This window comes from Neofelis nebulosa, chromosome 17, assembly GCF_028018385.1.
Source record: "Neofelis nebulosa isolate mNeoNeb1 chromosome 17, mNeoNeb1.pri, whole genome shotgun sequence".
Taxonomy (NCBI): domain Eukaryota; kingdom Metazoa; phylum Chordata; class Mammalia; order Carnivora; family Felidae; genus Neofelis; species Neofelis nebulosa.
Window position 1 is genome coordinate 58,414,843 of NC_080798.1, and position 12,125 is coordinate 58,426,967.

Below are 12,125 nucleotides of genomic sequence, written 5' to 3' on the forward strand. Positions count from 1 at the left end.
AAGATCCTGAACAAACAGCATTATTTTGGACACACCTAGGCTTTCTGCTGGAAGACGACAGGGGGTGGCGGATAGGGGAGGGGGACAGCTGCGGTCCCTACCCGCCCCCATCACGTGTTGCACCCCTTCCTCTCGGGCCTCTAAAGAGAGAGAAATGACCCTGCAGCCTCCAGAACTTTCCTGGTGCTCCCGGGCCGTGACGCTGGCTGCCGAGTTGGACACGGCTGCAGAGAGGGCTTCACGGACCCCCCAGAGCTGTGAGCCACTGCCAGCCGCAGCCACAAACCCCCCAGCCCCGGCCAGCTGGGTGCTGGCAGCCCGTGGCTTCCTGGCCGTCTGTCTATCCATCCGTCTATCTGTCTGTGTGTGGCACCCTCCTCCCATTACCTGCTGAAACCCCCACCACCAGGACACTTTATGTCGTATTTATTTTGTTTACAAGTGACAACTCTCGGGGCGCCTGGGCGGCTCAGTCGGTGAGGCATCTGACTTCGGCTCAGGTCACGATCTCGCGGTTCGTGGGTTCGAGCCCCGCGTCGGGCTCTGTGCGGACGGCTCGGAGCCTGGAGCCTGCTTCCGATTCTGTGTCTCCCTCTCCCTCTGTCCCTCCCCTGCTTGCTTTCTCTTTCTCTCTCTCTCTATCTCAAAAAAAGAGACATTAAAAAAAATTAAAAAGAAATAAAAATAAAAGTATCAGCTCTTCGGCAAATGGAAAGCCTCACCAGGGAAGGCTGGCTGGCCCCGGGGCGGCAGGGCAGGGCTGTTAGTCCCGTCTCCTCGAAGCCAGGAGAGCAGAGAAGTCCTGAGGCTCTCGGCCATCTCCCAGGCTCAGCCAGAACGTCCCCTTCAGCCGTGTATTCGTTTTTGGTTTGGTTTGGTTTCGTTTCGGTTTTGTTCACAGTGACCGAATCGTCCCGGGTCGAGGCCCGTGCCAGGTACCTGGATTATAACAGTGCCAGACAGAGTGTCCCTGCCTCCTTCACTTTACTGGCATGTTAGGAATAAAACAAATCCAGTCAGTGAATGCAAGTCATTATGATTAGGGTGGGTCTATAAAGAAGCTAAGCGCCAGAACCCATGAGGCCGAGATCAGCCCGTTTCAGACGGGTGGGGCGCCTCTAACCCCGGGCCGGGCAGGAAGAGAGGTCTCCCCTCGTGAGTAGGGGAAACGATGCTCCAGGCAGTGGGGAGATCACGTGCAAAGGCCCTGAGGTAGAAAAGGCTTGGTGGGGTCTAGGGCCTGAACGGAAGCTGTGGGGCTTTGATGGAGGGAGCAAGGAGAGAGGAACAGGAGGGGGTGGGGGCACAGGACCTGATCATGGGAATCCTGTGGGCCCTGGCCGGGACCTTGAGCTTTGTTCGAAGAGTAGAGGGAAGCTATTCCGTGGGCTGACGCAAGGGAGCGTCACCATCTGGCCTGCAGTTTAGGAAGACCACTCTCCTAAAGACAGAGCAGAGAGAGCTCTGTCTTGGGACAGAGGTTGGGAGGAGCCAGCCATAATCAGGGAAGCAGAGGGGATGGTGGCCTGGCTAGGTAGAGGCCCTGAGGTGGGACAGCAGGTTAAGCCAGGAGACCTCAGAGTCTCCACCCTCGTCGGGGCCTAGTTAGCAAGGGGAACAGTCAACCACGTATTTAAATACAAAACATAGGAGCAGCTGTGGGGGCCTGCAGGAGTCCTTAATGAGGGGCACCTACCCTAGTCTTGGAACAATCAGGAGGGCTTCCTGGAGGAGGAGACATCTAAGCTGAAAACGGAAAGATGAGTAAGAGCCAGGAGAAAGGGGGTTGGCACAGCGGGAGTACGGTGTCCCAGGCAGTGGGAACAACCCGCGCCAGGGCTGGAGACAAGAGGAAACAGACACCTTCGAGGGCCACGGAAGGTCAGCGTCCCCAGGGCAGAGGTGACGAAGGGACACCGGGGACCCAGGAACCACGGGGGGATTGCAACCTCAGCGTCACAATCAGATTCCAGTTCAGAGACATCTGCGTCTTCTGTATCTTCATCGGGTTTTCTTTTTTTTTTTTTTTATTTTTTGAGAGAGAGAAAGTGCAAGGAGGGAGGGGCAGAGAGAGAGGAGAGAGAGAATCCCAAGCAGGCTCAGCTGTGAGCGCAGAGCCCGACGCGGGGCTCGAACCCGCGAGCCTCGAGATCCTCCCCGGAGCCAAAGTCGGAGGTTTAAGCGACTGAGCCACCCAGGCGCCCCCTTTTTTTTTTTTTTTTTTTTTTTTAATCGAAAGGGGAAAATGTATAATCTATTTGACTGCGAAAGCCGTTGCACGAATAGCCTGGCTTTAAAAAATATTTAAAATATTTTCAACAACCAAATCTCTCCCTGCGAGGTGCTTTCGGGCAGCGGGGGAGGCTGGTTGGCGATGTGGCCTCCCGGTCCTACAAAGCGGCGTTTGGAGAAGGGGCCTCCGGGGAAGGAGAAACACGGATCCTGGGAAGAACACCCACAGCTATCTGGAGAAGGCCTGTCGCTGTCACCCCAGGGCTAAAACTGAAGCATTAAGGAGCCCATCGAACTCAACCTCGGCCGGCCGTCTGCTGCGGGCCCGGCCGGGGGAAGGCAAGTCCCACGAAGGTTCGACGAAGACGCTGCATTCGGGGAGCGGAGACGTGCTCATTTCTTTCCCTCTTAACACTGCCTCCCACCCCAGGGATACCTGGGGGGCTCGGTCGTTTGTTTGAGTCAGGATCCAACTAAGGTCCACGCCGTGGAGGGTTAATCTAACATAGACGCTTAACATACAGACTGTAGGTTTCTCCTTTGTTCCTTTCTGTCTCTCTCTTTCTCTCTCCCCTCTCTCTCTCTCTCTCCCTCTGTCCCTATCTCTGTTTCTGTCTCTCCTCTCCCCCTCCCTCTCTGTCCTTACAATGTATTTATTGATGGAACAGAGTTGTTTGTCTTGGGTGGGAGTCTATTTTCACATGGTCCCTAAGTAGTAATGCACATATATATTTATACGTGTGTGTGTGTGTGTGTGTGTGTGTGTGTGTGTGTTTAAAAACCACTGCACTAGGGGCGCCTGGGGCGGGGGTGTTCGGTCGGTTGAGCGTCTGACTCTCGATTTCGGCTCGGGTCGTGATCTCATAGTTTTGTGGGTTCGAGCCCCATGTCAGGCTGTGGGCTGACAGCTCACGGAGCCTGTTTCGGATTCTGTGTCTCCCTCTTTCTCTGTCCCTCCCCTGCTCGCACTCTCTCTTTCTCAAAAATAAATAAACATTAAAAAATATATAAAAATACAAAATAAGTAAATAAATAAAATAAAGGTGGGGGGGCAGACTGCAGGACCATGAACTCCGCCTGCAGGAAGGGCATGGGGAAGAGAATTCCCGTTCTCTGAGCACCCCCTTGCCCAGAGGCTTTGTGCGTGTTCAAGGTGTCGTGGCATAGTGGCTGAGAGCGTGGCTGTGTGAGCAGTGTGGGCCGCGAGGGGCATCGTCCACACGGAAGTTAACGGGGATACCTGGGGGGGGCTCGGTCGGTGAAGCATCCGACTCTTGGTTTCGTCTCTGGTCACGATCTCACGGTCTGTGAGTTCGAGTCCCACACGGGGATTCTGCTCGGGACTGTCTCTCTACCTCTCTCTGCCCCACCCACACACTCTCTCTCACCCTCTCAAAATAAATAAAGTTAAAAAAAAAAAAAAGAAGAAGTTCTCAATTTGTAACAGTGTCACTGAGGTCTAAGTCACAGGCCACACGGGTCACGTGTACTCGATTCGGTGTTTCTCAGTATAGACGCAGGTTGTGACGCCTTCACCACCAGCTAATTCCGGAACATTTCCGTCAACCTGGAAAGAAATTCTCTATTCCGTTCTCACCGTCCTTCCCCATTTTCATCCAAGTCGGTATCCCTACGCTACCTGTAAGCTCCCCCCTGTCCCTTGGGATTGGCCTACACTGGCTATTTCTCCAGACAGATGGAATCCTACAGTGTGTGGCCTTTCGTGACTGGCTTCTTTCACTCCGTGTGATGTCGTCAAAGGTCGTCGGTGGTGGCCTTTCCTCTTTTTTATGGCCGCGTAATATTTCAGTGCGCGGCTAGACCATTTTGGTCGATCCGTTCATCCACTGATGGCCGTTGGGTGGTTTCCACGTTGGGCTATCATGAACAAGGCTGTTGGAATCGTCTGCGTGTAGGATTTTGTGCGGGTGTATGTTTTCAGCTCTCCGGGTTGCAGGGTCATATTATAAGTCCACGTTTAGCCTCCTGAGGCTCTTCCAGGTTCTCCAGAGTGGCCGCCCATGTTACACGCCTCTCAGCCGTGTGTGAAGGCTCAATTCTCTCTACGTCCTCACTAGCCCTTGTTTCTATCTGCCTTTTTGGTGACGGCCATGTGTTCTGAATACAGGTCCCTTATCAGATACGCGATTTGCACATATTCTCTCCCACTCTGTGAGTTGTCTTTTCACTTTCTTGGTGGTCACCTTTGGAGTGGGAAAGTTTTCAGTTCTGACAAAGCTCGATTTCCCTGTTTTCTCTTTCGTTATTTGTCCTTTCAGTGTCATTTCAGAGAGCCATTGCGTAACCCACAGTTATGAAGATTTTCCCCTAAGTTTTCATCTAAGAGTTGTTTTTTTTTTTTTTTTAATTTTTTTTTTTTCAACGTTTTTTTATTTATTTTTGGGACAGAGAGAGACAGAGCATGAACGGGGGAGGGGCAGAGAGAGAGGGAGACACAGAATCGGAAACAGGCTCCAGGCTCCGAGCCATCGGCCCAGAGCCTGACGCGGGGCTCGAACTCACGGACCGTGAGATCGTGACCTGGCTGAAGTCGGACGCTTAACCGACTGCGCCACCCAGGCGCCCCTAAGAGTTTTTTTTTTTAATGTTTATTTTTAAGAGAGACAGATAGAGTGCGAGTGCGGGAGGGGCGGGGGGGGGGAGACTCAGAATCCGAAGCAGGCTCCGGGCTCTGAGCTGTCAGCACAGAGCCCAACGCGGGGCTCGAACCCATGAACCCCTGAGCTAAAGTCAGACGCTTGACCGACTGAGCCACCCAGGCGCCCCTCTTCTAAGAGTTTTTTAGTTTTATCCATTTTGTCACGTAAGTCTTGGATTCCTTTTTAAGTTTGAGTGTATGGTGTGAGGTAGGGGTCATGCTCCATCCTTGTGCATATGGCTGTCGAGTTATCCCAGCCCTATTTGTTGAAAAGACTATTCTTTCCCCATTAAGCGACCTTGGAACCCTTGTTGAAAATCGGTTGACTGTAGAGGTGAGGGTTTTATTTCTAGACTCTCGGTTTTCTTCCATTGATCTATGTGTCTTCCCTCACCACCCAGCCTGGGTGACTGTGGGTTTGCGCCAGGTTTTGAATTCAGGGCAGTGACCCTCCTCCAGGTTTGCTCTTCATTCTGGAGATTGTTTTGGAATTTCCCCTATGAATTTTAGGTTGAGGTTTTTCAGGCTCTTTTTTATTCTAAATAATATCACTGGTAAAATCTTAAGCGTGGGGCCCAAGCGCCAACGTGCCCGGGTTGATGCCTTTGGTCCTACTGCTTACTAGCTGTGTGACCTTGAGCAGGTTAATGGGCCTCTCTGTGCCTCATCCATCTCAGGCGTACGATGTGGATGATGAGTGTTCCTGCCTCGTGGGGCTGGCTGCCACAAAGATGAAATAAGCCAGGACGGGGGAAGGAGATCTTGGCATATAGCACACTGATGGCCCTTGGCGAGCTTTAAAGTATACTCTTACCGGGTCCCCAACCCCAGAAGGTTCGATTTGATGTGTTCAGGTGCAGCCTGGGAAAGGTGTTGTGGCCTTTTTTTTGTTTGTTTTTAGTTTGCCTTTTGTTTTCTTTAACTCCCAGGTGATTTTACAGGGAAGCGCGTTAAGGACGACACAATCATCCCCGCGTGGCGAGGCACCTGTGCGCTCACACCAGGTTCGGCCTCCGGGATCCCGAGAGGACACCTCCCCTGACCTCAGGACGCCCGACAACTTGGCAGGCGGGCAAAGAGACACGCGGCGAGGAGATTCAGTACGGTGAAACGCAACGTCACGACACAACGCGAAATACGGCGACGTGACCTGAAATGAATGTAAACGGTCTCGTCAGAAAAAGTTCGGGAACAAGGCGAGCCCGGGGGGGTGGACAGCTCACGGAGACCACCGGTCCGGAGTCCCCCGTCGTGAGCTGGTGGAGACCGGAAATGGCCACGCCTCCCTCCCGGGCCGGCCCTGAGGACTGAACCAGGCGTCCACCTGGGTGCGGCCGCCCTGACAAATCGGCACAAGAGGTGTGGCCGGCGACAACACCGATTTATTGTCTTGCCGTTCTGGGGGTCAGCAGCCCTAACACGAGGGTGTGGGCAGGACTGCGCTCCTTCTGGGGAATCCAGGGGGGACTCTTCTGCCCTTTCCCCAGGGCACCTGCACTCCTGGGCTCGAGACCTCTTCCCGAATTCTCAGGGCCAGCCGAGAAGCACCTGCCCGTCTCTTGCTCTCTGACCCTGCTTCTGTCACACGTGTCTTCTGACTCGGGCTCTCCTGCTGCCCTCCTACAAGGACCCTCGTGACGACATGGCCCCCCCACCCAAGCCGGGACGTGGTCTCCATCTCGAGATCCTTCCATTACCTCTGCGAGGTCCTCTGCCAGGTAAGGTGACGAATTCGCAGGTTTCGGGGTTTCGGGTGTGGATCTCTTCGGAGCTGTTGTCCTGCGGACCACGACGGTGGTGGTTAGCACCTGCCGATCCCGTCTGACCTGCCGGGCAGCCTGTGTACCAACCCACAAGGCCGCTCTCCCCAATTCGTCAGCGGGGCACCAGAGGCCCCGGGTCACCACAGCAGAGGCAGGACCAGCTGTGCGCGTCTTCCCTGTGGGAACGACCCGGGGGGTTTCAGGCCACATTTGAGTTAGAGGAGCTGTCAGAACCGATCACGATTAGCACGGAACAAGCTTGACCGACGATCGGAGGCGAGATAGCGAGAGGGACGGTGGTCTCCCAGGCAGGCGGGATGGTGGGGCCCAAGGCCTCAAGGGGTCGGGGCTGGAATGTTTGGAGACAGAGAGGGGCCTCGCTGGAGAGAAGGCTCCCATCGGTGGGGAGGCCTGAGAAAGCCTTGAATACCGAGCCTCGGTGTCTAGACTGGATCCCTTGGGCAGCGGGGAGCCACAGAAGGTATGTGAGCAGAGGAGTACCATGAGGAAGGGGCTGTTAGGAAGGCTGTCCCTCAGAGGCCTAAATGCCCTCCCTTCACCCACAGCAACCTTTCTACCCCCGGCATCCCTGGGGGACCGCCTGGCCCTGTCCCTATGGGAAGAATTAGGTCCACTGGCACCTCGTTCCTGTGCTCGGGGACCACTTGGCGGCCGGAAGCAATGCATTGTCATGCTGGCCTCCAGGATTTCCTGCAGCAGCCCAGGGGCCGGACGGGGCTTTGTGGAAATGCTCCCCGGAGAGCCCCGTGCTGCCCGGCCAGGGTCAGGGTCAGGCCCAGCAGGCGGCAGAAGGGGGGCATCGCTCAAAGCAAAGGGGACCTTGGGGAGAGGGCCTATGCAGGAAGTGGGTGCTCTCTGCTCATTGGGCCTCGGGACCTCCAGGGCCCTGCCCACCGGCCTCCAGGCTCTGGTGGGGGCCGCCCCCCAGAATCCTCTGCAGGGGGTGCCGTGGCTCTGACGGTGGCGAGCTCTCCTGACCCCAGCTGGCTGTCGGCTCGTCTGTCTTTGCATCCAGCAGACATGACATCTGGGACCTCAGGGACCTCAGGACGTGTCCCCCTCCTCATCAGAAGGGCCCTTTGGACCCCCCTGCGCCGAGAACGTGTGAGGCTTGTCACTCCTGGCCTCAAACTGCTTTTGGCTGAGAGTAAGGACACACGCTGGCCAAAATGGAATTATATTTATACAAATAGTGTCCACCCAGTGCCGAGCAGCCAGGAGGGGCTCAATAAATGGGCGTCGGGGGACGGGGGGGGGGGGGGCGGTGGGGGAGGGGAGGGGAGACATCCAGCCGGCCCACCACGCCCCCAACCACGACAGGCCACCTCCCGAAAGGCTCTGTGGCTCAAGGCTACGATACCCCAGGGGTCCGGCCTGCCTCCCTGCAGCCTCCAAACCCCAGCCAAGGCCACATAACGTGTCCTGTCGCCAAACGTCCTAGGCTCGTCCGCGTTCCCTGTGGCCTGGATCCGGACGGGGCCCCGGTGGTTCTATGAGAAGCCGGCCGGGGCCTTAGCACAGGGCTTCGGGCGGAGGTGGGGGTCAGCAACCTGATTCCTGCCCCAGGGTGACTGGGGAAAACACCTCTTGAGCCCCCAAGCCTCTTTGGTGCCTCTGTCCCACCACCGGCAACACCCGGCACCCCCCCCCCCCCCGCCCCCCCCGTTGTGCCCACGCACACGCCTGGAGCCCGGGGACCTTTGAAAACAGCTGTCGTCCAATTCCCGTTACTGCCGAACAGGGGACCGATTGGGGTGTTTCTATCCACCTTCCAGATGCCTCTGAGCCCTGCTTGTCTGCCCCGTGGACCAGAGTGGAGGGCAGGTGGGCAATGTGGCTGCGTGACCTTGGACGAGGCCCTGTCCTGCTCTGAGCAATGCCGGCTCCCCTGGAGAGTGCCCCCCCTCCCCGCCCCCGCCCAGCGGTGGGGCCCGGAAGCTCTGGGTCTCCCCCGACCCTCGGCCCCGCTGGAGGGAGGAGGAGAAGACAGCCGTGGGCTGTCACTCCATTGCCAGGGAAAGCCACCTCCTCCTGGCAGTGGGCCGGGGTTCACCTTGGTGAAAACAAGAGCTGCCGTTAACTGGTCACCTGCTGTGGGCGGGACCGTGTCGGGCCACCAGCCTGGGCGTCTTATTTGGCCCTCGGCGTCCTGGCAGCCAGGTGCTGTCATTGGCACTTTACAGACGAAGCCCCTAGACTCAGGGAAGGGTCGCGGCTCACCCAACGTCACCCAGCTGGTCAGGTGGGGCTGGGCTAGAAGCAGGGACATCGGACGTCCTCTTTCTGTGGGGGCGCTGTGGATTCCCCCCCTCAGCGGGGGCACGGTGCTGTCCCCAAGAAGGTTCTGGAAAAAAACCTAAGCAATAAACGAAATGATTTCCAGCGGGGGGGGCATGCTACATGGGGGCATCTCCAGGAGGCGATCGGAGAGTACCTCTCGGAAGAGGTGACTTTCTCGTTGATGCTGTGCTGAGCTCGAGAACAAGTGGGAGCTTTGCGTCCAGAGGGCATGAGGCCGACCCCCAGGGCCGAGAGGGTGGGGAGGCCGCGTGTGGTCCGGCTAAGCCCACACTGCACCACCGGGTGCTGTGGGAGAGACAAAGAGCCCTAAATCAGGTTTCCTGCCTTTGAGGAAATTCCAATTAGATGTGAGGTGCGATGCAGAGGCGTGATAAGTGGCTAACAATGGCAGGCAGGGGAAGAAAGCTAGTAGGACTAGCCGGTGAGGGCACGGGAGCCCAGAGGTGGCCGAGGCCCTGCGTGGGCTCTCCTTCAGTCCTCGGCGCTGGGCAGGCTGGGGCGGGGAAGGGAGGGGAGGTGTGGTCAGGACCCCAGGGGACGTCGAGGGCAGGGTACGAGTGTCCTGTGGCTGCTGTGACAACCGGCCCCAGTCACGGTGGCGTCAAGCATCACAGACGTATCCTCTTACGCCGCTGCGGGTCGGGCGCCTGACGTGGGTCTCACGGGCCAGCTGAGGCTGGCACCCTTCTGGGCACCCCAGGGGAAATCCGTGCGCCTACTTTTTCCAGCTTCCAGGGGCCACTGCCTTCCTTGGCCTGCCGCCTCGCCCTCCGTCTTTAAAGCCAGCCTCCCAGCGGCCTCATTTTCCCTCTCTCTGCTTCTGACTCTCTGGCCTCCCTCTTCTAAGAACCTCGTGATTGCACTGGGGCAACCCAGATACCCAGGCCAGATCCTTTCACACTTAGGGGCAGACGGCCCATCCCAGGTGAGCAAGGGAAGGATGTCCCAAGAAGGGCAATTGTGGGGACAGCAGCAGCGGGGATGTCACTGCAGCACACAGCAGGCGCTTAATGGATGGATGTAGAATGGATGAGCGAGTGGGGTGGGGTGCGGGGGAGACAGCCGGAGGCCCGGGGTCCCACGCGAGGGAGAAGTAGGGGCAGCCGAGCTGTGCCCACGGATGGAGCTGCTGGCTGGGGTTGGGGATGGACAGAGCCCCCCCACCCCCACCCCCCAAAGGCGCCCTTTCCGCCATAATGGCCCTTGAATCTGACCAGTGACCTTGAGCCGGCTATATACCAGCCCGGGTCTGCTCTGGGGGGGGCAGCCGGGACTCACACCGTTGAGGGGCCGTATGACTCCTCCCCCACTGATGGAGGGGCCGTGCCCTCGACAGCACGGGCAGTGGTTGGCTGAGTCTGTCCTCTCTCTGCCTCCCAGCCCGCTAGCTCGGTGCCGGGCGATTGGACCCAGGACTGTTGAGTCAGGATGCCCCCCGGGGTAGGTGATGGAAATCTCAGCGCCACCCCGCCCCCAGACCCACTGAGTCAGACCCTGCATGTCTTTTTTTTTTTTTTTTTTTAAGTTTATTTATAGATTTTGAGAGAAAGAGAAAGAGAGAGAGAGAATCCCAAGCAGGTTCCGCACTGTCAGCGTGGAGCCCAACACGGGGCTTGATCTCATGAACTGTGAGATCGTGACCTGAGCCGACTGAGCCCCCCCAGGCGCCCCCAGAATCTGCATTTCAGTAAGGTTTCCAAGTGCTTTGGCTCCCGCCTGCCTGTCTGACCCACAGAGAATCAGGAGGCAGGACAGGGCGACCCCGCGGGCCGGGGGGCCAGGCGGGGGGACAAGCTGAGCCGTAGAAGGCGGTGTGCCTCTGGAGGGGCGGGAGGCAGCAGGCAGACGTCGCCGTGATGGGGCAAGAGCAGCGACACCGATAACATGGTGTCGGAGGGGCCATCGTTGTTCCATTCTCCAGATGGACGGAGTGAGGCCCGGTGGCTTGCCTGACCCCGCTCAGCTTGTCTGTGGCTGGGCCAGGATGCAAATCCAGAAATCCTGGCTCGAGGCCTTGCGTGGAGCCCATCTCCAAAATGCCTCCGTGAGGCACCAGGGAGCCACAGACGGAGGGCAAGGGAGCCATGTGAGCAAAATGGACTTTTTTGGAAGGCCGAGTGGGGCAGCGGCGTGCTGATGGGTTGGCTGGTGGGGGGAGCCCGTGTGTGTGTGTGTGTGTGTGTGTGTGTGTGTGTGTGTGAAGGGCAGCGGGAGGTGGGGGTGGGATGGGGAAGGGGAGGCCCCCGCGGGACACCGGCCTCCAATCCAGGCGGCAAGCGGCATGACCGCGTGGGGCGGGCCGGCGCGGCTGAGACGCGGCCAAGAGCGAGGTCTCTGGACAACCGCCAGGGGGTCGAGGTGGCCACCTAGGGCCGGGCACGAGAGGCCGATGGCTGAGTCCACGGGAGAGGTTTGGCCACCTGAAGACAGACGCCCACACACGCGGGTTTCCCTGGCTTATTTCTCGCTGTGCTTTCCTTACCTTCTCTTTCCCCGCGACTTGGAACAGACTGGAGTCCCTGGGAACTTCCTGTTGCCAGGCCGCCTCGCGGCCCTTCCTCCTGGCTCGGCCAGGAGGGGGTCCCAGGCAGGCCACATCCTGCCACCCGCTGGGAGCTCACAGGGCGTCCCCTCCCCTCAGATCTATTAAATTCCAGAGGGCAGAGGGCGGCCTGCAAAGGGGGCCTGGGGCACACGTGCCCCTCCGTGGAGGCCCTGAGCCCCCCAGACGTGTGTCCTGCCTGGGGGTGCGGGCCGGCCGACCGTGGCGGCCTGCTCACCTAGCCCCACGGGCTCACAAGTCTGCCAGCCTGGGCCGGTCGGTGGCTGACCTTGGGCGGGTTCCTCAACCTCTCCTGGTTTCCTTCTCAGTAAACACGGGGAGATTAATAATAATAAATGTTAAAAGATTCCCATCGGATGGGATTGTTTTGAAGATTTCTTGAAGATAATGAACGTGAAGGTCAGAGTAGCATTACAAACACGCTCATTACCATTTTTTCCTGGCAGGGATTGGCCTGAGGGCCTGGGGAGATCGTGGTCAGAAAGCTAGCTACTCGCGGATGAACAAATGTTGGTTGAGCACCTACTACGTGCCAGGCGGTTGGTTGAGTACCTACTATGTTCCAGGCCCGGGGGAGAGAGCCATG

The 12,125-nt window shown here is 57.9% G+C and overlaps 1 long non-coding RNA gene across 1 annotated transcript in view; it reads left to right on the forward strand.

Annotated features, from left to right (window-relative positions):
* Positions 1 to 12,125, forward strand: part of LOC131499105 (uncharacterized) — a 61,900-nt gene that overhangs the window by 33,708 nt on the left and 16,067 nt on the right. Inside the window, exon 2 of the long non-coding RNA XR_009255727.1 lies at positions 5,821 to 6,609. This is a non-coding gene — a long non-coding RNA (uncharacterized LOC131499105). The remainder of the gene's footprint in view (positions 1 to 5,820; positions 6,610 to 12,125) is intronic.